General features: G+C 41.6%; 1 protein-coding gene across 1 annotated transcript in view; it reads right to left on the bottom strand.

Annotated features, from left to right (window-relative positions):
* Positions 1–23,501, bottom strand: part of LOC126474711 (protein alan shepard) — a 429,882-nt gene that overhangs the window by 106,620 nt on the left and 299,761 nt on the right. The gene's annotated exons all lie outside the window — the stretch shown is intronic.

Here is a 23,501-nt window from a genome sequence, read left to right as displayed (position 1 = left end):
GTGTTGTACATACTTATTGTGCAAAGACAGTTTCTAGGTATAACACTATATGAAACATTTATCAGTTACATGTATTTTAGTTTGAATTTAATACACTCTACTACTAGAAAATGATTAAACATATACTAAAGGATGTACAAACCTTGAGTTTTCTTTAATGTAACAACTGATGAAAATGTTAGATTTGTATAAAAATTAGTACCATCTTATACCTAGTAACAGATTTTCCACAGCAGAGTGAAGCAGATGCAACTTAATACATATAATGAAATACCAAAAATTATTTAATAAAATAATAAAAGGAAGAGGAGGAAAAAAATTTCATTAACTTCTGAAAAACCATTACTGAAAGAATTTAATAACTATTTGTGAACTGCAGTATACAGGAATGGCTGTGAATTGCTCATCAGAATACAGTTAGGAATGAATCAGCAAATTAACTCTCACCACTCTAGCACACCTTAGCTTGCCCCTGTACAAAAATTTTTAATTGCTACGAACAATACTTTATAAAATGCTCTCAGTCCTGAGATTACTCAGATAACTGACACAAGATGTATTATTGTGTATCCAGAAGGCTGAAGATTCAATTTTACTGCACAATATTTTGGTGACTGACCTAGCTGCTTTCAGCAAGTACTGTAAGCAATGACCTCAAACTTGTTGACTGCATGTACTCCAACCTCAGTATTTTGGATCTTACATTTATTCCCAGTGCTGGTCATGTTGAATTTACACTACATCCAATATACTTCATACTAATCAAAAAAGGCTGGAAGTATAATATGTACCCAAAAATAACCAGAATACCATTGCCGTGGGTGGAGCTTGTGTAGTATACATTTCTGTCACTACATGTGTTTAGCGCAACTCAGCCAGTTCAGTGCTGTCTCTGTTGTCAACCTGGCTTGTTCTGTTGATCTTCAGTGATTGTTTTTGCTAGCACTGCTTTGTTCTTGTTTCATTTTTTATGATGGCAAATGTAAGTGAACAATGTGCAGTGTGAAATTTTGTTTTCTACTCGATAAAAATATTGTTGAAACTGTTTTAATGTTGTAAACTGTTTACCAAGATGACGCTATGGGAAAAACTCAAGTATACGAGTGGTTTGCTAGATTTAAAAATGGCAATATGTCGATTGATGACAAAACTCGTTCTGGACATCACTCAACTGCCTGAATTGATGAAAATATTGAAAAAATTCAAGAGCTTGTGATCACAGACCATCGAAAGACAATTTATCAACTATCAGAGACTGCGCAACAGTGTTCGTCAAAAAAGACCCTATTTGTGACACACAGGAGACTGGTTCCTGCACAACGACAACACATCTACACACAAGCCATATCCGTTAGACAGTTTGTGGCTAAAAAACACCATGGTTCCACAGCCCCACTCGCTGTACTTGCCTGACCAGGCTTCGTGTGACACTTTCTTATTTCCTCACATGAAAAGGGGCATGAAAGGACACTGATTTGACAACACTGAAGAAGTCAAGAAACAGTGGAAGCACCAGTGGAACTAATGCATTAGCTCAATGGAGAGTATTTTGAAGGGGATAAGGTTGTTTTGTAAACAATTTGAAAATATATAGCTTTTAAAAAAGAATACCTATTTTTTTGGACATCCTTTTGTAATTTAATTTTACCCATTGCTGTCAGTGTTCCTTCCATAACTGTATAACTTTTGTAAAATAAGGAACTTCCACCTTCGGTCACAACTGTTATTTTATTGAAATGCACGATGCATTTCGAGCCTTGGAGGCTCACCTGCAGGTGCTTTCACAGTCTACATTGGTTTACTTTTCAGATTTAAATTAATTCTAGTCCTGATAAGATCAAAATGAAGTGGCACATTGTGAATATAAGATTACAAAACCAATACCAATGGAAAAATAACATGCTGTTTCCAGTGGTGGATACAGCTTTTGAAGCACAGTATCAGTAAAAAGGTTTATGTACATATATACACTTTTCATTCTACAGGACTTTTATAAACACAAGTCAAAACAAGTCACAGAATTTCACATGTAAAGATGCTGCATTTCTACAAATACAAACGTGTTGTTATTTCAAAGATGATACAAACTATTAAATTATTAATTATACAGGATATCATTTACAAAACAAATGTTTGTGAATATGTCACATGTTGATTATGTTATCAAATGGTTGCAATATTAAGTATTTGTTTCTTTAGGAAAATATAAACTTTTAAAATTACTGAAAAACCTGGGGCTACTAAGCTGTTTGCTCATTCAATATGTTTTCAGAAGATTTTTCTTTGTGTAATATTATTTCTAATTGTTCTCATAGATCAAGTTTTTACCATGGTTTTCTGTGGGGAGTACAGGCTGCTGTGACTGTCACCTAGTCTGTGTCTGTTAAGGTACATTTGGTTAGCCATTGTGGATTTGGTGAAGTGATAAAGTCTAAAAGCATCAGTGTGTTCTTTGTAATGTGTGGAAAGCTCTAACTACAACAACTTAAAAAAACTTCATAGCAAATACAAAGAAAGATGCTGATATGGCCAACATGAACCATAATGAACAGATTGACTTAGCACACGATATTAACGAAATTATTAAGCAAAACTCAACTAACATTATGCTACTGTTGTTAAGGTGGATAAGGGAAATTCCACTGTTGTCCTTTACAGAAAGGATTACCTTACTTGAATTCAATTTTTTTCTCAATAAACAACATTACTGAATTGAAACATGACCCAACCACTAAATTGTAGAAAAAAATAATGAAAATGCTTAGCCAATGTAGCTTTCCTGCTGTCTGATAGACAAGTAGAAAGGTGCATATTAATGAACCCCACTGGCCCCAAACTTAGAGCACAACCAAAGACACACAAGCCTAACTCTCCAGTTAGGCCAATTATCGACTGCAAGTATACAAACTTTCCCAACAATTAAATAATATCCTCTGGCAATTTTACGCTTTTGAAACAACATACCCGATAAAAAATACACCTGAGTTAACAACACTCATCAAAGATGTAAAAATATCTACAGATTTGCCTCATTTGACATTGTTAATTTATTCACAGACGTATCGGTCTGGGAGACAATTGAAACTATCAGAAAAAACCTTATCAAATACAAAAACTAACCATACCACATATTTCAGAATTGGTTAGACTGGTTGAACAAGTACTATCCCATAACTGCTTCTCTTAATGACAAAGTCTACCAACAGAGAAAAGGCTTAGCTAAAGATAGCAAACATCAAGCCTGTTGGCTCTTCATCAACCACTTGGGAAAGAATAAATTTGCTGAAAACTTAATTTGTTACAGAAGATATGTGGATGGCACTCTTCTCCTATTTGATTGAAAAGAGCTTCTCACATTACTCAATTCACTCCACAATAAATCAAGTTTGCAGCTGAACATGAAACCAATTGATCCATAAATTTCTTAGATTTCACAATTGTTAACAAACAACAAAGACAGATTTTTACATTTAACCGAAACCAGCCTACACTGACATCACAATACACAAATCATCACAACTATGCTGTATTTCAATCCATGTTCAAGAGGACACACACATTACCTTTGAACCCCACAGCATTAATACAAGAAATTGATACATTCAAAGCTATTTCAATAAATAATAGATATTCAGAAAAATCAGTTGACAAACTATCCAACAAAATACAGGCCAACATCATAAATAAAAACATTGTAGGAAAAAAAATGGTTCAAATGGCTCTGAGCACTATGGGACTCAACTTCTGAGGTCATTAGTCCCCTAGAACTTAGAACTAACTAAACCTAACTAACCTAAGGACATCACACACATCCACGCCCGAGGCAGGATTCGAACCTGTGACCGTAGCGGTCTCGCGGTTCCAGACTGCAGCGCCTAGAGCCGCACGGCCACTTCGGCCGGCTGTAGGAAAAACTGACAACACATTTCTTCACAAGCATTCCCTATTTTGGCACAGCCTCACACAAAATTAATAATATATTTAGAAACAACAATATTAAAATAGCATTCCCCACAAACAACAAATTTTAACACCACTTACCTCACACAGCAAACACAAACACCCAAGCAACAGAACATAATGGAATATATAAATAACAATGTAAAAGCTGCCCTGCATTTTACAACAGCGAAACAGGAAGAATTTTCCACACGTTACAAAGAAACACTGATGCTTTGAGACTTAAGCACCTTGAAAGAACCATAATGGGCAATCACATGTACCTTAACAGATAAAGATTAGGTAAAATTCACAACAGCCTAACTGTGCTCCGCACAGAACGTCGTGCTAAAAATTTTATCTACAAGAACAATTAGAAATAATGTTACACAAAGAAAAATCTTCAGAAAAAATGATGGATGAACAAACAGTTTAGCAGCCACAGTTTTTTCAGTGGTTTTAAAACTTTATTTTTCCCTAAAGAAACAAATACTTAATAGGACAGCCATAACATAATTCACATTTGACATATTCACAAAGATTTATTTTTTGTTGATTTTCTCTTGTAATTATGTTTACTTAATCCAGTAACCATCACTTGAATTCAACACCATTACCAGAGCACTTGGAAGCGAAGGGTTTCTACTGCATGCTTCGCTTCTCTGTATGTGCTTCTTTGGTTCAGTTCACGTAGTGTGCGAAAGAAACATCTGTGTGGAAAGAATGTAGTGTGACGGTAGTGCCATTCTGTGTATTGTACGTGTGTATTTTCTGTAATATGTTTATCAGCAGTAACAGTGCGTGTGTGTGTGTGTGTGTGTGTGTGTGTGTGTGTGTGTTTGTTTTAATTCAATCACTCACCCATGTCCATGTGTCAATACTCACTGCACACACAAAAACTACACCAAGTTATGTGCCAATGCACAGGTGTAGTAAGCATGTTTGAATTTGATGAAAAAAGAACACGAGGTACAAGACCTGATGAAGATGATGCAGCTGACATTTTACCTTAGCTGACAACAAAGGAAAGAATTCCGAATAATGGGACCATCTGTGAAGGTCGATCACCTGCGCAGAAATAACTATTTCACATGGTCAATTCAATTCATATTTGTTCACTGATACAACATCGTGAGGCATGGGATGCCATAGAACCCAGATTTGCAACCTGTTACCATCAGTTGGACATAGAGAAAAAGGAGAAAAATGAGAGGGCCTCGTCCATCATTCTACCTAGAGACTCTATAACTAGCGAAGGAAGTGTGAGAGACGTTGGAAAAAATACGCTGCAACAACAGCCTACTTAACACTATGTGCAAGATGAGGGAGTTAGTAATTATGAAGAAAGAAGATAATATAACTACAAATGACTATGTAATGCGGATATAAGCTGCCAACAGAAGTGAAGCAACGGGGTTTTACCTTTAATGACAAACCAGGTGCAGGCTTCATGCTTCTTGGACTGCCTCTGGAGAAGTATGAAGGCCTCATTAGAAGTTCAGAAAAAAAATGAAGACAGATTAACCACAGATCTCATCATCAACAGACCAGAATTAGAAGAGAAGTGCCTGGAACCAGATTCGAAGTCTACTAAGAGCCGAGAGGAAGCCAAAGCATATGCAACACAAGGTGGAGGTCATAAATAATACAACTTTTGCCAGTGCCATTACAAACACTGTAAACAAAACCAAGAAGATGAGAAGAACACAGCCAGCAGAAACAGACTGTATTTCTCCTGTGGTGAACCATTTCACATTGTTAAGGAGTGCCCATATTTCCATGGAAAACAAGAGGGGGGGGGGGGGGGGAGTGCACTAAGACAGCAGAATGTTCCCAAGAAATCAGCGTACAGGGCAAGTGGGTGCAAATTCAACAGTGCTAAGAATTATCCAAACAGTGAACACTCAAGTGCAAGTGCAAAGAAAGATGATGAAACAGTGGCCATGACAGTGACCAAAAGTGGAGAACGTAGAAAGTGCTGGTGGAAAGCTGTGGGTTCTAGATTCATATGACTGGTCACCAAGAGATATTACAGGACTTAGAGCAGAGAAACTTTGGAGAAGTGAAAGTGCCTGATTGGAAAGTACTTCAGTTACTGGCAGAGGAAGTGTCACAAAGGTAGAAAAGTCACGTGGGGGTGCATAAATCCTGTTAACAGATGTGCTTCTGATGAAACAACTGGATGGGAATCTGCTGTTTGTTAAACAAGTTGAAAAGAAAGGAAAGAGCATTAGTTCAAAAAAATGGTGATGGCAATGTGTCTATAGGTGATAAGGAAGTACTGAGAGGAAAATTATCAGGCAGTGATATCTATGTAATGCACTGTGAATATTATAAAGCAAACAACAATACAATGATGCTCCACAATGACAAAACACATCAAACGGTGGAAAATACAGCAACAGCCAAACAGACAGAAATTTTGTGGCGCCAAAGACTTGGACACAGAGAAGCTTCACCCAAAATATGTGGAGTCACTAAGTATAAAGAAAAATGTAAAAAGTGTGTGTGTGTGTGTGTGTGTGTGTGTGTGTGTGTGTGTGTGTGTGTGTGTAAGGAGAAACGAAAAGAGGGCCTTCCAAACCAAGCCAAACTACTACTGAAAATGTTCTAGAACTGATACATGGTGATGTGTGTTATATTAGGCAGACCACCTTAAGTGGAGCACATTACTATGCTACTTACCTGGGTTATCACTCAAGTTATTCCATAGTGAAAGGGCTAAAGTGAAAAAGTGATATGTGTGACTCTGTTGTAGAGTTTAAGGGATGTACAAGAGTTAGAGACAGGGAGAAAACTGCTGAGTTTCCAATTGCAAAATGGGACTGAGTACATCAATAGCAAATCTGAACAATTGTGCAAGGATGAGGGCATATTATACTGGAAAAGCACAGTTTACTCTCCCTGTCCAATAGAAAATCTGAGCACCTGAATCAAACACTTACATCCATTGTGAAGTGTCTAATATTCCTAGATGGTTTGCCCAATACCTTTAGGGGAAAAGCTCTGATGTTTGCCTGATACATCCAAAATACATGCTCAGCAAGATCCCTTGGTGGAAAAAACATGTATGAAGTCTGGAAGCAGAAAGAACTTATGAAATAAGGCTTTAAAATGATCAAAGTGTTTGGTTGCACAGTCTGGAGAAGCATATTGACATCTAACAAACTTGGAGAATGGGCAGAAGAATGTGTTTATTTTTGAGTAGAAGCAGGATCAAAAGGATATTGTCTGTGGAATCCTGGACAAAGAAAAATCCTTTCGAAAAGAGGTGTCATCTTTGATGAGAAAGTATTCCCTTTGAAAACTCCAGTAAACAAAGAACTAACTTTTCCAGGGGAAGTAATCAGACAGTAACAGCCGATTCACAGAGCAATGAGGTGACAGCAGACAATGCCAATATGATGCAGCTGAGCTTTCCTGATCTATCAAGAGATGATGACAGTAGACCACCAAGGAGTGCAGAACCTGTAGCAGATGATATGGTTGAGTCAACAGCTGCCTGAGGAGATGGGAACAAATCTGAGATTGGAGAAGAAGGTGGAAACCATACTGAAGGCAGTGCAGTTACCAGCAGTGGAGGAGTGGGATGCCAAGTTGGAAAGTGGAATTTCTGGTGCAAATAGTGAAGTAGGGTTATGATAGTCATCTGGTGAAAACCGTGCAGTTCATGTCTCTTTTCTTTTGCTACCACGTGTAAAGTGAAAACAACTAATCCAACATCAGCAGAAGAGGCTTTAGCCTCAGTTCACAGGAACAAGTGGTCTACAGTCATGGAGTTGGAGATGAGTAGTCTAAAATGCAATAGTACATGGCAACTTCTTGACAAATCAAAAGCTGATTGTGTTATAGGAATTGAGTGAGTGTTTACTACAAAGTGAAATCAGAGAAGGTGAGATTACTAAATTTAAAGCTATGCTAGTAGCTTTGGGTTACAACAAGATATTTGGAGTACATTACTGGGAAAGCTACAGCCCAGTAATGAGATGAAGTGGCTTGAGGATTTTGATAGCAATTGCAGTACTTGGGGGATGGAAAATCAAACAAGTTGATGTAGAAACTGTTTATCTCAATATCCCCATAAATGGCAGCATTTTAATGGAGCAACCACAATTGTTTAGTGTGGGGAATAAAGCGTTTTTATTGAATAAGAGTTTGTATGTGCTTCACCAAGCAGGTAAGGATTAGAACATTTTTTTCTGCTCTGTGATGAAAAAGTTAGGTTTGAAATAATGTGAATAGGGTCATTGTATATTCTTCTATAAACATTTGGTCATTGGGGTTCATGCTGGTGGTGATGCTGTAGTAGATGAGGAAGAGAGGATTGAAAAATTCAAGGGTTTTGAAATCTCACATTAGCATTAAAGAAATGCACAACATCTTGTTTATTTAATGACTTAACATTGAGCAGTCTGAAGGGCAGGTGAAATGAAACCAAACTACTTACATTGCGCAGACACAGAGAATTTAAAATGTATGACTGCAAGGGCATAGCTACACCATGTAATGACAACCATTTTGGTGAAGACAAGAATTACAGGCTATTTGACCAGAAATAGTAGTAAACGGTAGTGGGTTGTTTGTTGTGTATATCTATATGTACTTCTAAAAACAAAGATGATGTGACTTACCAAACAAAAGTGCTGGCAGGTCGATACACACACAAACAAACACAAACATACACACAAAATTCAAGCTTTCGCAACAAACGGTTGCTTCATCAGGAAAGAGGGAAGGAGAGGGAAAGACGAAAGAATGTGGGTTTTAAGGGAGAGGGTAAGGAGTCATTCCAATCCCGGGAGTGGAAAGACTTACCTTAGTGGGAAAAAAGAACAGGTATACACTTGCACACACACACATATCCATCCGCACGACACAGACACAAGCAGACATTTGGATGGACATTTGCAGATGGATATGTGCGTGTATGCGAGTGTATACCTGTCCTTTTTTCCCCCCCTAAGGTAAGTCTTTCCGCTCCCGGGATTGGAATGACTCCTTACCCTCTCCCTTAAAACCCACATCCTTTCGTCTTTCCCTCTCCTTCCCTCTTTCCTGATGAAGCAACTGTCTGTTGCGAAAGCTTGAATTTTGTGTGTATGTTTGTGTGTCTATCGACCTGCCAGCACTTTCGTTTGGTAAGTCACATCATCTTTGTTTTTAGACATATTTTTCCCACGTGGAATGTTTCCCTCTATTATATATCTATATGTACTTCGCCTGATACTGCCTTCATTGCAGGAAGGTTGTGTCAGTTCAATTTTAAATGAACTGTTTCTGATTGGGCCAGAGTAAAATGGGTGTTTCGTTACATGCAGCAAACTAAAGATTTGAGGCTATGTTTCAGTGTCAATTGTTCTGATCCTAGAGCATTCAGTGATGCTGACTGGGCAAATGACCCAGCCGATAGCAAATCTGTAGCAGAGTACACAATTTTGTTAGCTGGAAGAGTAAAAGGCAATCCATTGTAGCCACCTCCACAGTACAAGCCAAATACATTTCAATGTTCAAAACATATAAGGAGATGGAATGGTTTGTAGATATTTTAAATTAGATTAAGTGTTCTGTATTTGTTAGACTACCCCTGCAGGCAAATACTGACAATACAGGTACCACTGAGATTACCAACAAAAAGTAGGTGTCAGAGTGCACTATCATAAAGTCCGGCAAACTATCTTGGATGGTTTTCTTAAGTTTAAGTAAATGTCAAGTAATGACAACATTGCAGACATCTTAACTGAAGGTCTTACCAGTATTAAAACTAAGAGATTCAGAGACATGTCAGGTTTAAATTAAGTATCAATTCATGTTGGATGACTACCTGCCTGTTAAGTTGTGTCTCATTTTTGTTCTTATGTATAATAATGTATAATTGCAATTTGAAACTGATAAGTTATTCTCTTGTGATGCCCACTGAGGGAAGTGTTGCAATTATGTTTACTTAATGCAGTGACCATTGCCAGAGCACTCAGATGCCGAGGGTTTCTAGTGTATGCTTGTGCTCTCTGTATGGATTGTCTGGTTATATATGGAAACATTCCATGTGGGAAAAATATATCTAAAAACAAAGATGCTGTAACTTACCAAACGAAAGTGTTGGTATGTTGATAGAGACAATAACTAACAAACACACACACACACACACACACACACACACACACACACACACACACACACACACACACATTTCAAGCTTTCGCAACCCACGGTTGCTTCATCAGGAAAGAGGGAATGAGAGGGAAAGACGAAAGGAAGTGGGTTTTAAGGGAGAGGGTAACGAGTCATTCCAATTCCGGGAGCGGAAAGAGTTACCTTAGGGGGAAAAAGGGACAGGTACACACACACACACACACACACACACACACACACACACACACACACACACACACACACACCTTGACAATAGTACGTAGGAAGAAGTTAAAGTTGTAGCGCTGGACGCCAGGCGTGGCCGAAGGGTCAGCCGAGGCGGCAGTCAAACTGTTGGGCAGCGGCGCTTGATAAGAAAGCAAACAGCCAGCAGATACAAACGAAGGTCTGTGTAGGGACTCATGATAAGCAATCAATTAAGAAGTACCAACAGAAAGCATTCTTGGCTAGAGAGAGAGGTCTGGGAGTGGAGAGAGAAAGAAAGAGGGCCCTTGGTGGGGACAGCGCTACGTCATGAGGAGCCAATGACGGGCTCAGGACGCGGTGTGTGACCATATAGGGAGAGGCGCCTCTATCCCTCCACTCAGCTTCTGAAGAACAATAGCAATAACAATGCTTTAACAATACCAAATAAGGACAAGTTGCCTTCGACGCTATGTCATGCCAAGTGCTGGCGGGGTTGAAGGGGAAATGCTAATAAAAGCCGAGAGCACGCTGCTCTGAGTGTCTTGTCTTGTCTTGTCTTGTCTTGTCGTCTTCTTGTCGAGTAGTTAGAGAGTGGTAGCAGCAGCCGACATGAGCTGAGGAACAGGCTGTAGGCAGGCAGCCGGAGATAGTCGCTGAAGAGCGTTATGGCGTAGCCGTGGGACTCCAACGTAAGGTGCTAGGAAATATTGCAGAGCTTCTAGTAGGCAGTCGGAACGGTGGAGTCAGTCACCGTCTCTGTATTAGACTTGGCCTTCCTGTGAATGCAATCACCACGCAGTTAGAGTGAGCTGTATTCATTCAGAATAAACTGCAATTTGTTAAAGTTATCAAGACTTTAATTCTACCCCTTCCTAGCCTCGTACCTTCACACCAGGGATTTCTAAATCTTAGCCAGATCAAAAAGTCTCCCTCTCACTAAGGTCAACCGGCTAAATCCCATCCACAAACCGTGCCGCTCAATCCCTCGCAATACCCATGCTTGGGACGCGACATAAATAAAACTTCTGTTGCCAGGTGCGGTGTTATCACAAAGGCGCATAGGCAAATAGGAGGTAGGAGCCATTAGATTTTGCTACAGCGACTGTGGCAATTGGCAGGAAGTTGTGGCAACTTGCAACTTTCAGAATTAGTAGCACCAGTACGTCAGAGTCCAGAAAGGTAGTCCTTGCGCGTGCAGGGCAACACAGGACAGCGGCAGCACGACGCGGAGCGACGAGGCACAGAGGTGCCTGAGCAGCCAGTGTTCGAGTCCAAGGGTCCGGGCCGTGCAGCAGCAGAAGCGGCAGCAGCCGTAGCAACGGCAGCTGAGGAGAGTGACCGGGTCGGCACAGCACAGCAGAGCGGTGGGTAGCGCATTGCAGCAGCACGGGCGCAGAGACGGCGCGGAGCAGCGCGGGCGCAGAGACGGCGCGGAGCAGCGCGGGCACAAAGAGAGCGTGGAACAGCGCGGGACAACACGGATCGACAGAGCACACGGCGCACCACAAGAGAAGCGGCACGTGTAAAACTGTCTTAAGAATATTGTATCTTTGTTGTGTAAAGTGTTAACTTAGTTAAGATGCGCCAAACTAATGAAGTTGCGTCATCCTCCACTAATGGTAAGATGTCAGTGAAAGAAGCCCTATGTATTGTTTCAAAAGTGTTCGAAGGGAATATGAAGGATTTAAGGGAATTTATCGAAAATGTAGATGCGGCATTTGAATTAGTAAAGCCAGAGGAACATGAAACGTTATTGAAGTTTGTTAAAGCAAAGATAACCGGTGAGGCCAGGTTGAGATTGCAGGTGCGTGAACGCACAGGTACGTGGCAAGAGGTGAAACGCGTTTCAGAAGAAAACTATGCGAGTAAGCGTACCATAGACTACTATGCATGTAAGATTTTCCAAGCAAGACAGGGACAAGGGGAACTAATAGCAATGTGGGCAAGCCGAATAGATGAAATGCAGAGAGATTTTCAAGAAGCAATAAACAGAGTTATGGCCAGAGAAAACTTGAAGGGTGCGATAGAACTGGTTGATTCCTTAGGAAGAGCATGCGTTATACAGGGTTTAAGTAATGATAGAATACAAACAATAGTGAGAAGCAGAGGCGATGAAATTACGTTGGCAGCAGCAGTGGAGTTGGCACTGCAGGAAGAGAGTGCGATATTGTCCATGAAAGAGCGGGGACTAGCCCCGAGGGTAACGTACACTCGAAATAAGGAAGCAGTAAAAAACACGAGAGAAATTAAAGAGTTGAAATGTTTCAATTGTGGGTTGAGAGGCCACATAGCAAGCAAGTGTAGGAAAAACAGGCCAGAGCGTAGAGTACGGGCAATGATGGCAAAGAGTTTACAAACTTTTGCTATGCGTGTGACAAGCCGGGACACACAGACATGGAATGCCGGGTGCGGTTAAGACAAGTTCACCCGATAGATGTAAGGGAATTCAGAAGAAATCACAGAGAAACCAATGGAGTGTTACGAGAGTGGAGATGCCCACAGTGTAATTTACCAGGGAACTGCGGAGTTCCGTGTACGAGAGCAAAAGATGTTGCATGTTTTGGGTGTAAGCGGCAGAGCCACTACACGAAAGATTGCCACGAAGGGTGCTGGCACGCCTGGAGAAAAGGCAGGGTGCCAGTATCGAGTAAAACAGGAAATGTGGTACAGGGAAACTAAGAGGCGGCAAGGCCGCGCAGTCGGGCCTTGTTGCGATAGGTAAACCCACAGTGAGGGTAATCGACTGTGCAACAGAAAACGACGTGGTAGTATTGTACTGCATAGAGTTAAAGAAGTATTTGAAGCTACTAATAGACACAGGAGCACAATTGTGTTTGCTAAAGAGGACGAGTATTCCAGTAAAGAGTATGCTTGGAATCAATGAAGCAGAAAGGCTTCGGTTAAAAGGTGTAACGAGTGAAGCCGTTAGCACAACAGGCACGGTACAAATACACTTAAGTATAGACGGATGTGAAAAGGTGAGACAGAAATTTCACGTGTACGGTAGAGGTCTAGACATTCTGTACGACGGACTGATAGGAAGAAATTTCTTAACAGAGCATAGAGTCAAGCTGGACTATGCCGGTAAAGTAATGCGGCTAAAAGGTCGAGATATACCCTTAGTAGTAGAGGAAGAACCAAAGGGACAAGAGATAGAAGCAGATTCAGAAATAGACGGGGAGATAGGGCCCCGGGAAGAAAGAATAATGTTGTTGAAAGTGGACGGAAAGGTACCACGGGGAATCGAAAAAGAAATGGTCATACCAAGGCAGGAGATTGCACAAGGGGTGCATATACCTGAGTCCTTAGTAAAAGTGTGAAATGGGAAATGCAAAGTAAGTGCATTGAACGTGTCAGAGGACAGAGTTCGACTAGGAAATGTCAGATTAATAACAGAAGAATTAGAAAGAATAGCGAAAGTACACGAAGTAAAATGTAGCACTGATGCAGTAGGTAAGACGGAAAGTCGTGCTAGTGTGTTGCGAAGGCAACTCAGAATGGATCATTTGAATGTCGAAGAAAAGAGCGCTCTAGCAGAGGTCTGCACGGAGTACAGAGATGTATTTCATCTACCAGGGGACAAACTGTCCTATACTTCTGCAGTGAAACAGATAATACCGATTGCGTCGGAACACGCGGGAAAGGTAGTGAACGCTAGACCGTACAGGATCCCTGAAGCACAAAAGGAAGTGCTAAAAGAGCAAATAGAACAGATGCTGAAGGATGACATAATTGTCGAAAGCAAGAGCGCATGGAAGGCACCATTACTGTTAGTTCCAAAGAAGTTAGATGCCAGTGGCAAGCAGAAATGAAGAATCGTAGTGGACTACCGTCAATTAAATGACGTCACGGTAGGCGATGCATTTCCACTACCGAATATCTCTGATATCCTGGATCAATTAGGGCAAGCCAAGTACTTCTCGACGCTTGACCTCACAAGCGGGTAACATCAAATATTGACGGATGAGGACAGAGAGAAAACGGCATTCAGCTCAAACTATCAACATTACGAATACAAAAGAATGCCGATGGGACTGAAGGGAGCCCCAGGATGTTTCCAGAGATTGATGAACACAGTCTTGGCAGGTTTGCAACGTGTGAAATGTTTTGTCTGTTTGGACGACATAGTATGTTATGGGAAAAACCTGCAGGAGCATAACGAAAAACTCCGGGAAATATTTGACAGGTTGCAAGAGCACAATTTGAAGTTGCAACCAGACAAGTGTGAATTCCTGAGGAAGGAGGTAATCTTCCTAGGTCATTGTATCACGGACAAGGGAATATCACCGGATATGGCAAAGGTGGAGACGGTGAAGTTCTTCCCACAGCCGAGAACAACAAAAGAGCTAAAAGGGTTTCTAGGATTGATAGGGTACTATCGACGTTTCATTGCAAATTTCAGCAAAATTGCGAAACCTCTCCATGAGCTCTTAAAGAAAGGAATAGAGTACCAATGGAGAGAATGACAGAACAATGCGTTCGAGGAACTGAAAGAGAAATTAGTGAATCCTCCTTTACTTCAATACCCTGACTTTACGAAACCATTTATAATCACAACGGATGCGAGTAACGCAGCGTTGGGCGCCATGTTATCGCAGGGGAAAAAGATTGGCAAAGACTTGCCGATTGCATATGCATCCAGAGCACTGAACAAAGCAGAACTGTACTAGAGCACATCGGAAAAAGAGTTGTTGGCTATAGTGTACGCGGTAAAGCAGTTTAGACCATACATGTATGGGCGAAAATTCACAGTGGTGACAGACCATAAGCCACTAACATGGATATTTAGTGTGAAGGATCCGAGTTCGAGGCTACTAAAGTGGAGACTGAAGCTCAAAGAGTACAACTACTAGGTAGTATATAAGCCAGGAAGGCTAAACAGTAATGTGGATGCGTTAAGCCGGATAAGGCACGAAGGAAAGGAAGAGAGAGGTTCAAAGCGAAATGCGGAGGCAGAAAGAACCTTCGTAGCACAAGCAAAGGCGGAACAGAGTTCCGTAAATGTGCGTCAAGCACAAGTGTCAGGTGAGATAGACCAGGAAACAAATAGTAGTGAGGAAATTAGCCCCGAAGAAAAGGAGAGTATATTAAAAGAGATGCACGATAATCCCTTGGGAGGGCACCAAGGAATGCATAGAACATTCGAAAGGATAAAAGCGTACAAGCAGTGGCGCGGAATGAAGCAGGTCATTGAAAATTATATTAGGAAGTGTCCATCATGTCAAAAGAACAAAAACACACAGATGAAAGCAAGGATGCCCCTAGAAATTACAGACACAGCTGAAACAGTATTTGCAAAATGTGCAACGGATATAGTGGGTCCACTAGATGTATCTAGTACAGGGAAAAGATACATGCTAACATTCCAAGACAATCTGAGCAAATTCACCGTAGCAGTCCCGATTGACAAGCAAGACGCTGAAACAGTAGTGGAAGCATTTGTAGAAAACATAGTACTAAGATATGGGATTCCTTCAGTTTTGTTAACAGACCAAGGATCGAATTTTCTGAGTGACGTGTTTAAAAGTGTATGTAAATTGTTGAAGGTAAAACGTATAAATACCACAGCATACCACCCTGAGTCAAATGGTGCTCTAGAAAGGAGTCATAGAACAATTGTAGAATATCTCAGACACTTTGTAACAGGAGATCAAAGTTCATGGGACAAATGGGTGCCGTATGCAATTTTTGTGTTCAACACTACACCACACAGCAGCACAGGTTATACACCATTCGAGTTAATTTACGGAAGGAAGGTTAACATACCAGGGGTACTGACGGAAGGAAGGTTAACATACCAGGGGTACTGCAGCAAGAAACACCACAGGTAAGTTACGATTATGATTCGTATGTCAATAAGCTAAGAGCAAGAATGCAGGAAGCCCACGGAGTGGCTAGGGATTCTATTATAAGGAATAAGGTAATCAGTAAAGGACAGTATGATTTGAAGCAGAACCCAAAAGAATTCAATGTAGGGGACAAGGCGTTATTACACGACGAATCAGTGAGACGTGGTAGATCTCGGAAACTAGATTCGCAATGGAGAGGTCCATTTGAAGTGTTAAAAGTGGAAGATCCAAACATAGTTATAAGAGTTAAAAGAAATAAGGAAACAAAAGTACATGCCAACAGGCTGAAACAGTTCCTTTAAATTTCCGGTATGGCACTCAAGTGGCAAGTTGTGCAACTCATTATAGTGATAACAACATACAGCTTCGTTGCATCAGGATACGAAACGAACGATTTCAAAGTGACCCCAATATCAAGTTCATCAGGACTATATTGTGATAACGTAGGACAAGTAGAAATATACAGTACCACATGGAGAATAGTCACATATATTAACTTAGAGGTAATAACAGAAAGATTTCAGAAAGAAGAGAGGTACGGTAAGGCAGCGGTACAGAGGTGCCGTGACACATTGAAACAATTAAATGTAGGATTAATAGAATGTAGAGTACTAGAACAGCAAGTTACACATCACGTGGAAAAGATTACAGGTCTGCAGTAACTCGTACAGCAACTCACAAAACACGAAACCAGAAGAAAGAGAGGAGTATTCAACTTCGTCGGACAGGTAAGTAAGATACTGTTCGGAACATTGGACGAAGCAGACGCAGCGTACTATAAAGACAGAATAGACACTATGGAGAGGAACTCTGAAGGGTTGCTGAGGTTAACTAAGGAGCAGGTGGCAGTGGTAAGGGCTACATTAGCGGGAGTAAACAGAACAGTATATACACTAGAATCAAATGAACACATTCTAAGGACAGGCATGCAGAGACAAGAAAGGTTCATGAAGGAATATGTGAAGGAAACAGATATGGGTTTCAAACGAGTAGCATCTTTTGCCACTGTAACGGAACAAGTATTACAGTTAGCGGCAGTGTTTGGCCAAATCGAAGAGGAATACGAGCAGATGATAAATGCCATTGTAAATGGTCAAAAGGGAATACTGCAGCCTCACATCATTAATCCAGTTCAAATTGTGAAATATCTAAGTTTAATACGAGACGAATTAAAGGACGTCAAGTTTCCTGTTCCTCTCGCGGAGTCGTCAGGCTACCTCTTGTTAAGAATAATTGATTTAGATGTTTTCATTTCCGGTAGCATACTAGGGTATGTAATTAATATTCCTTTAATAGATAATAATAATTATAATCTGTACAGAGTTCTCCCATTACCAAAACAGATCCCAGATATGAAAGGAAGGTACGTATACATAGAGCCAGAGAAAGACTTTCTACTGATAGATGAATCCAAAAGGCAGTACATGAAACTTTCTGCGGATGATCTAAAATGTAAAGAACTGAGTAAGAATAGAAGACTGTGCAGACAGTCATTCGCATTGCTATCGCCATTTGACCATGAGGAATGCGAAGCCAAATTGTTACAACCGGTAAGAGAAATTCCGGAAGATTGTGTGCGAAAAATAGTCGCACTGAATCAGAGCCTTTGGACCCATCTAAACAGTAACGAATGGCTATATGTAGCTCCTAAGGAAAAAGGACTAACAGTATTACGTGGAAAGGAACCCCCGAAGGACTTATTAATGAAAGGGGTAGGAAAGATAAGTTTCTATAGTAAATGTAAAGGGGATGGAACGAGAGTGTTCATACAAACAGATAGAATAATTCATAGTAACGTAACAAAGAAAGATATAATACCTCAAATTAATTTAGAATTTGGCTGTTGTGTTGTAAACGAAGAAAAGAAAAATGTCTCAATGCTAACGTTAGCTTTACCACTGGAGCAGGTAGTAACACAATTAGACGATTTGAAAGTCGCTGGGAAAAGACTGGATGATGTCCAGCGAATGGCAGAAAGGCAGGAGGAAGAACTGAAATATTCCAGATATTTTACACATTACTCAATAACTACATACGTAGCTATAGCAATAGTCATTTTTATTGTAATACCATGTTGTTGTAAAAATTGTAGATGCTGTAAAGAATGCTTCAAAAGTTTATGGAAGTACTTTGACAATAATAACTGTTGTGGTAAAGTATGTATAAGAAACACCATAGTAAATCAATACTCAGAGACTAACTTAAGCAGAAGACAAGCTAATAAAGAAACTGAAGATGTAGTAATATATGAAAGATGTGGGAAAAACCAAGAAGAGTCAGTTCTGTTCAGAAACAGGTGTTAAGTAAAATCAAAAGACAAAATATATGAAAACTGTCTTATAAAAAGGTGTAATCAATTTTAGTGTTTTGTCCATGTCTTATGAAACTGTACATACTTGTAATTACAAATGTTGAATGAAAATGGTATTTTGTATCAATGCTTTTAAAAATGTACCCTGATTGTAATTGTATCAATCATTTGAAAAAAAAAAAAAAAATGTACATTGATAAATGTATTGTGTCTAACAAAGAAGTTAATGGAATTAAGTGTACCGAATGTATAAATAAGAAAAAGAAAACATGTGAAGTGTTGATGTAACAAAAGAAGATGTAAGCAAATAAAATGAGAGAATCACAATTGACGCTACTCTGAGGAGTAACGCCAATTTCCCTGGCGGGGGAGGTGTTGTAACCACAGGAACAAGCCAAGTCTAATTGCAGTACCTTGAGAATAGTACGTAGAAAGAAGTTAAAGTTGCAGCGCTGTATGCCAGGCGTGGCTGAAGGGTCAGCCGAGGCGGCAGTCAAACTGTTGGGCAGCGGCGCTTGATAAGAAAGCAAACAGCCAGCAGATACAAACGAAGGTCTGTGTAGGGACTCATGATAAGCAATCAATTAAGAAGTATCAACAGAAAGTATTCCTGGCTAGAGAGAGAGAGGTCTGGGAATGGAGAGAGAAAGAAAGAGGGCCCTTGGTGGGAACAGCGCTACGTCATGAGGAGCCAATGAAGGGCTCAGGACGCAGTGTGTGACCATATACGGAGAGGCGCCTCTATCCCTCCACTCAGCCTCTGAAGAACAATAGCAACAACAATGCTTTAACAATACCAAATAAGGACAAGTTGCCTTCGACACTACGTCATGCCAACCTCTAGCGGGGTCGAAGGGGAAACGCTAACAAAACCCGAGAGCATGCCACTCTGAGAGTCTAGTCTTGTCTTGTCTAGTCTTGTCTTGTCGTCTTCTTGTCGAGTAGTTAGAGAGTGGCAGCAGCGGCCGACATGGGCTGAGGAACAAGCTGTAGGCAGGCAGCCGGAGATAGTCGCTGAAGAGCGTTATGGCGTAGCCGCGGGACTCTAATGTAGGGTGCTAGGAAATATTGCAGAGCTTCTAGTAGGCAGTCGGAACGGTGGAGTCAGTCACCGTCTCTGTATTAGACTTGGCCTTCCTGTGAATGCAATCACCACGCAGTTAGGGTGAGCTGTATTCATTCAGAATAAACTGCAATTTGTTAAAGTTATCAAGACTTTAATTCACACCAGGGATTTCTACATCTTAGCCAGATCAAAAAGTCTCCCTCTCATTAAGGTCAACCGGCTAAATCCCATCCACAAACCGTGTCGCTCAATCCCTCGCAATACCCACACTTGGCACGCGACAGAGTGAGTGTGTGTGTGTGTGTGTGTGTGTGTGTGTGTGTGTGTGTGTGTTTGTGTTATTGTCTCTATCAACATACCAACGCTTTCATTTGGTAAGTTACAGCATCTTTGAAAATACGAGGGCAGTTCAATAAGTAATGCAACACATTGTTTTTCTCGGCCAATTTTGGTTGAAAAAACCGGAAATTTCTTGTGGAATATTTTCAAACATTCCCGCTTCGTCTCGTATAGTTTCATTGACTTCCGACAGGTGGCAGCACTGTACGGAGCTGTTAAAATGGTGTCTGTAACGGATGTGCGTTGCAAACAACGGGCAGTGATCGAGTTTCTTTTGGCGGAAACCAGGGCATCTCAGATATTCATAGGCGCTTGCAGAATGTCTACGGTGATCTGGCAGTGGACAAAAGCACGGTGAGTCGTTGGGCAAAGCGTGTGTCATCATCGCCGCAAGGTCAAGCAAGACTGTCTGATCTCCTGCATGCGGTCCGGCCGTGCACAGCTGTGACTCCTGCAATGGCGGAGCGTGCGAACACACTCGTTCGAGATGATCGACGGATCACCATCAAACAACTCAGTGCTCAACTTGACATCTCTGTTGGTAGTGCTGTCACAATTGTTCACCAGTTGGGATATTCAAAGGTTTGTTCCCGCTGGGTCCCTCGTTGTCTAACCGAACACCATAACGAGCAAAGGAGAACCATCTGTGCGGAATTGCTTGCTCGTCATGTGGCTAAGGGTGACAATTTCTTGTCAAAGATTGTTACAGGCGATGAAACATGGGTTCATCACTTCGAACCTGAAACAAAACGGCAATCAATGGAGTGGCGCCACACCCACTCCCCTACCAAGAAAAAGTTTAAAGCCATACCCTCAGCCGGTAAAGTGATGGTTACAGTCTTCTGGGACGCTGAAGGGGTTATTCTGTTCGATGTCCTTCCCCATGGTCAAACGATCAACTCTGAAGTGTATTGTGCTACTCTTCAGAAATTGAAGAAACGACTTCAGCGTGTTCGTAGGCACAAAAATCTGAACGAACTTCTCCTTCTTCATGACAACGCAAGACCTCACACAAGTCTTCGCACCCGAGAGGAGCTCACAAAACTTCAGTGGACTGTTCTTCCTCATGCACCCTACAGCCCCGATCTCGCACCGTCGGATTTCCATATGTTTGGCCCAATGAAGGACGCAACCCGTGGGAGGCACTACACAGATGATGAAGAAGTTATTGATGCAGAACGACGTTGGCTCCGACATCGACCAGTGGAATGGTACCGTGCAGGCTTACAGGCCCTCATTTCAAGGTGGCGTAAGGCTGTAGCACTGAATGGAGATTACGTTGAAAAATAGTGTTGTGTAGCTAAAAGATTGGGGAATAACCTGGTGTATTTCAATGCTGGATAAAACAACCCCTGTTTCAGAAGGAAAAAAAAAAAAAAAAAAAAAAAAAAAAGTGTTGCATTACTTATTGAACTGCCCTCGTGTGTGTTTATATATATATATATATATATATATATAGAATGTTTCTGTTTCCCTAATATATATATATATATATATATATATATATATATATATATATATATATATATATATATATATATATATTAGGGAAACAGAAACATTCCACGCGGGAAAAATATATTTAAAAACAAAGATGATGTGACTTACCATACGAAAGCACTGGCAGGTCTATAGAAACACAAACAGACACATACATACACACAAAATTCTAGCTTTCGCAACCAACGGTTGCTTCGTCAGGAGAGAGGGAAGGAGAGGGAAAGATGAAAGGATGTGGGTTTTAAAGGAGAGGGTAAGGAGTCATTCCAATCCCGGGAGCGGAAAGCCTTACCTTAGGGGGGAAAAAGGACGGGTATACACTCGCACACACACACATATCCATCCACACATATACAGACACAAGCAGACATATTAAACGGCAAAGAGTTTGGGCAGAGATGTCAGTCGAGGCGGAAGTGCAGAGGCAAAGATGTTGTTGAATGACAGGTGAGGTATGAGTGGCAGCAACTTGAAATTAGCGGAGATTGAGGCCTGGTGCATAACGGGAAGAGAGGATATATTGAAGAGCAAGTTCCCATTTCCGGAGTTCAGATAGGTTGGTGTTAGTGGGAAGTATCCAGGTAACCCGGACGGTGTAACACTGTGCCAAGATGTGATGGCCGTGCACCAAGGCATGTTTAGCCACAGGGTGATCCTCATTACCAACAAACACTGTCTGCCTGTGTCCATTCATGCGAATGGACAGTTTGTTGCTGGTCATTCCCACATAGAATGCGTCACAGTGTAGGCAGGTCAGTTGGTAAATCACGTGGGTGCTTTCACACGTGGCTCTGCCTTTGATCGTGTACACCTTCCGGGTTACAGGACTGGCGTAGGTGGTGACGGGAGGGTGCATGGAACAGGTTTTACACCAGGGGCGGTTACAAGGGTAGGAGCCAGAGGGTAGGGAAGAAGGTTTGGGGATTTAATAGGGATGAACTAAGAGGTTACGAAGGTTAGGTGGACAGCGGAAAGGCACTCATGGTGGAGTGGGGTATGAAGGATGGATCTCATTTCAGGGCAGGATTTGAGAAAGTCGTATCCCTGCTGGAGAGCCACATTCAGAGTCTGATCCAGTCCCGGAAAGTATCCTGTCACAAGTGGGGCACTTTTGGGGTTCTTCTGTGGGAGTTTCTGGGTCTGAGAGGATGAGGAAGTGGCTCTGGTTATTTGCTTCTGTACCAGGTCGGTAGGGTAGTTGCTGGATGCGAAAGCTGTTGTCAGGTTGTTGGTGTAATGGTTCAGGGATTCCAGACTGGAGCAGATTCGTTTGCCACGAAGACCTAGGCTGTAGGGAAGAGACCGTTTGATGTGGAATGGGTGGCAGCTGTCATAATGGAGGTACTGTTGCTTGTTGGTGGGTTTGATGTGGACGGACGTGTGAAGCTGGCCATTGGACAGGTGGAGGTCAACGTCAAGGAAAGTGGCATGGGATTTGGAGTAGGACCAGGTGAATCTGATGGAACCAAAGGAGTTGACGTTGGAGAGGAAATTCTGGAGTTCTTCTTCACTGTGAGTCCAGATCATGAAGATGTCATCAATAAATCTGTACCAAACTTTGTGTTGGCAGGCCCAGGTAACCAAGAAGGCTTCCTCTAAGTGACCCATGAAAAGGTTGGCGTATGAGGGGGCCATCCTGGTACCCATTGCTGTTCCCTTTAATTGTTGGTATGTCTGGCCTTCAAAAGTGAAAAAGTTGTGGGTCAGGATGAAGCTGGCTAAGGTAATGAGGAAAGAGGTTTTAGGAAGGGCGGCAGGTGATCGGCGTGAAAGGAAGTGCTCCATCGCAGCGAGGCCCTGGACATGCGGAATATTTGTGTATAAGGAAGTGGGATCAATGTTTACAAGGATGGTTTCCAGGGGTAACAGATTGGGTAATGATTCCAGGCGTTCGAGAAAGTGGTTGGTGTCTTTGATGAAGGATGGGAGACTGCATGTAATGGGTTGAAGGTGTTGATCTACGTAGGCAGAGATACGTTCTGTGGGGGCTTGGCAACCAGCTACAATGGGGCGGCCGGGATGATTGGGTTTGTGAATTTTAGGAAGAAGGTAGAAGGTAGGGGTGCAGGGTGTCTGTGGGGTTAGGAGGTTGATGGAGTCAGGTGAAAGGTTTTGTAGGGGGCCTAAGGTTCTGAGGATTCCTTGAAGCTCTGCCTGGACA

The sequence above is a fragment of the Schistocerca serialis genome, chromosome 4 (genome assembly GCF_023864345.2).
Source record: "Schistocerca serialis cubense isolate TAMUIC-IGC-003099 chromosome 4, iqSchSeri2.2, whole genome shotgun sequence".
NCBI lineage: Eukaryota > Metazoa > Arthropoda > Insecta > Orthoptera > Acrididae > Schistocerca > Schistocerca serialis.
This window is presented reverse-complemented; position numbering and strand designations above follow the sequence as displayed.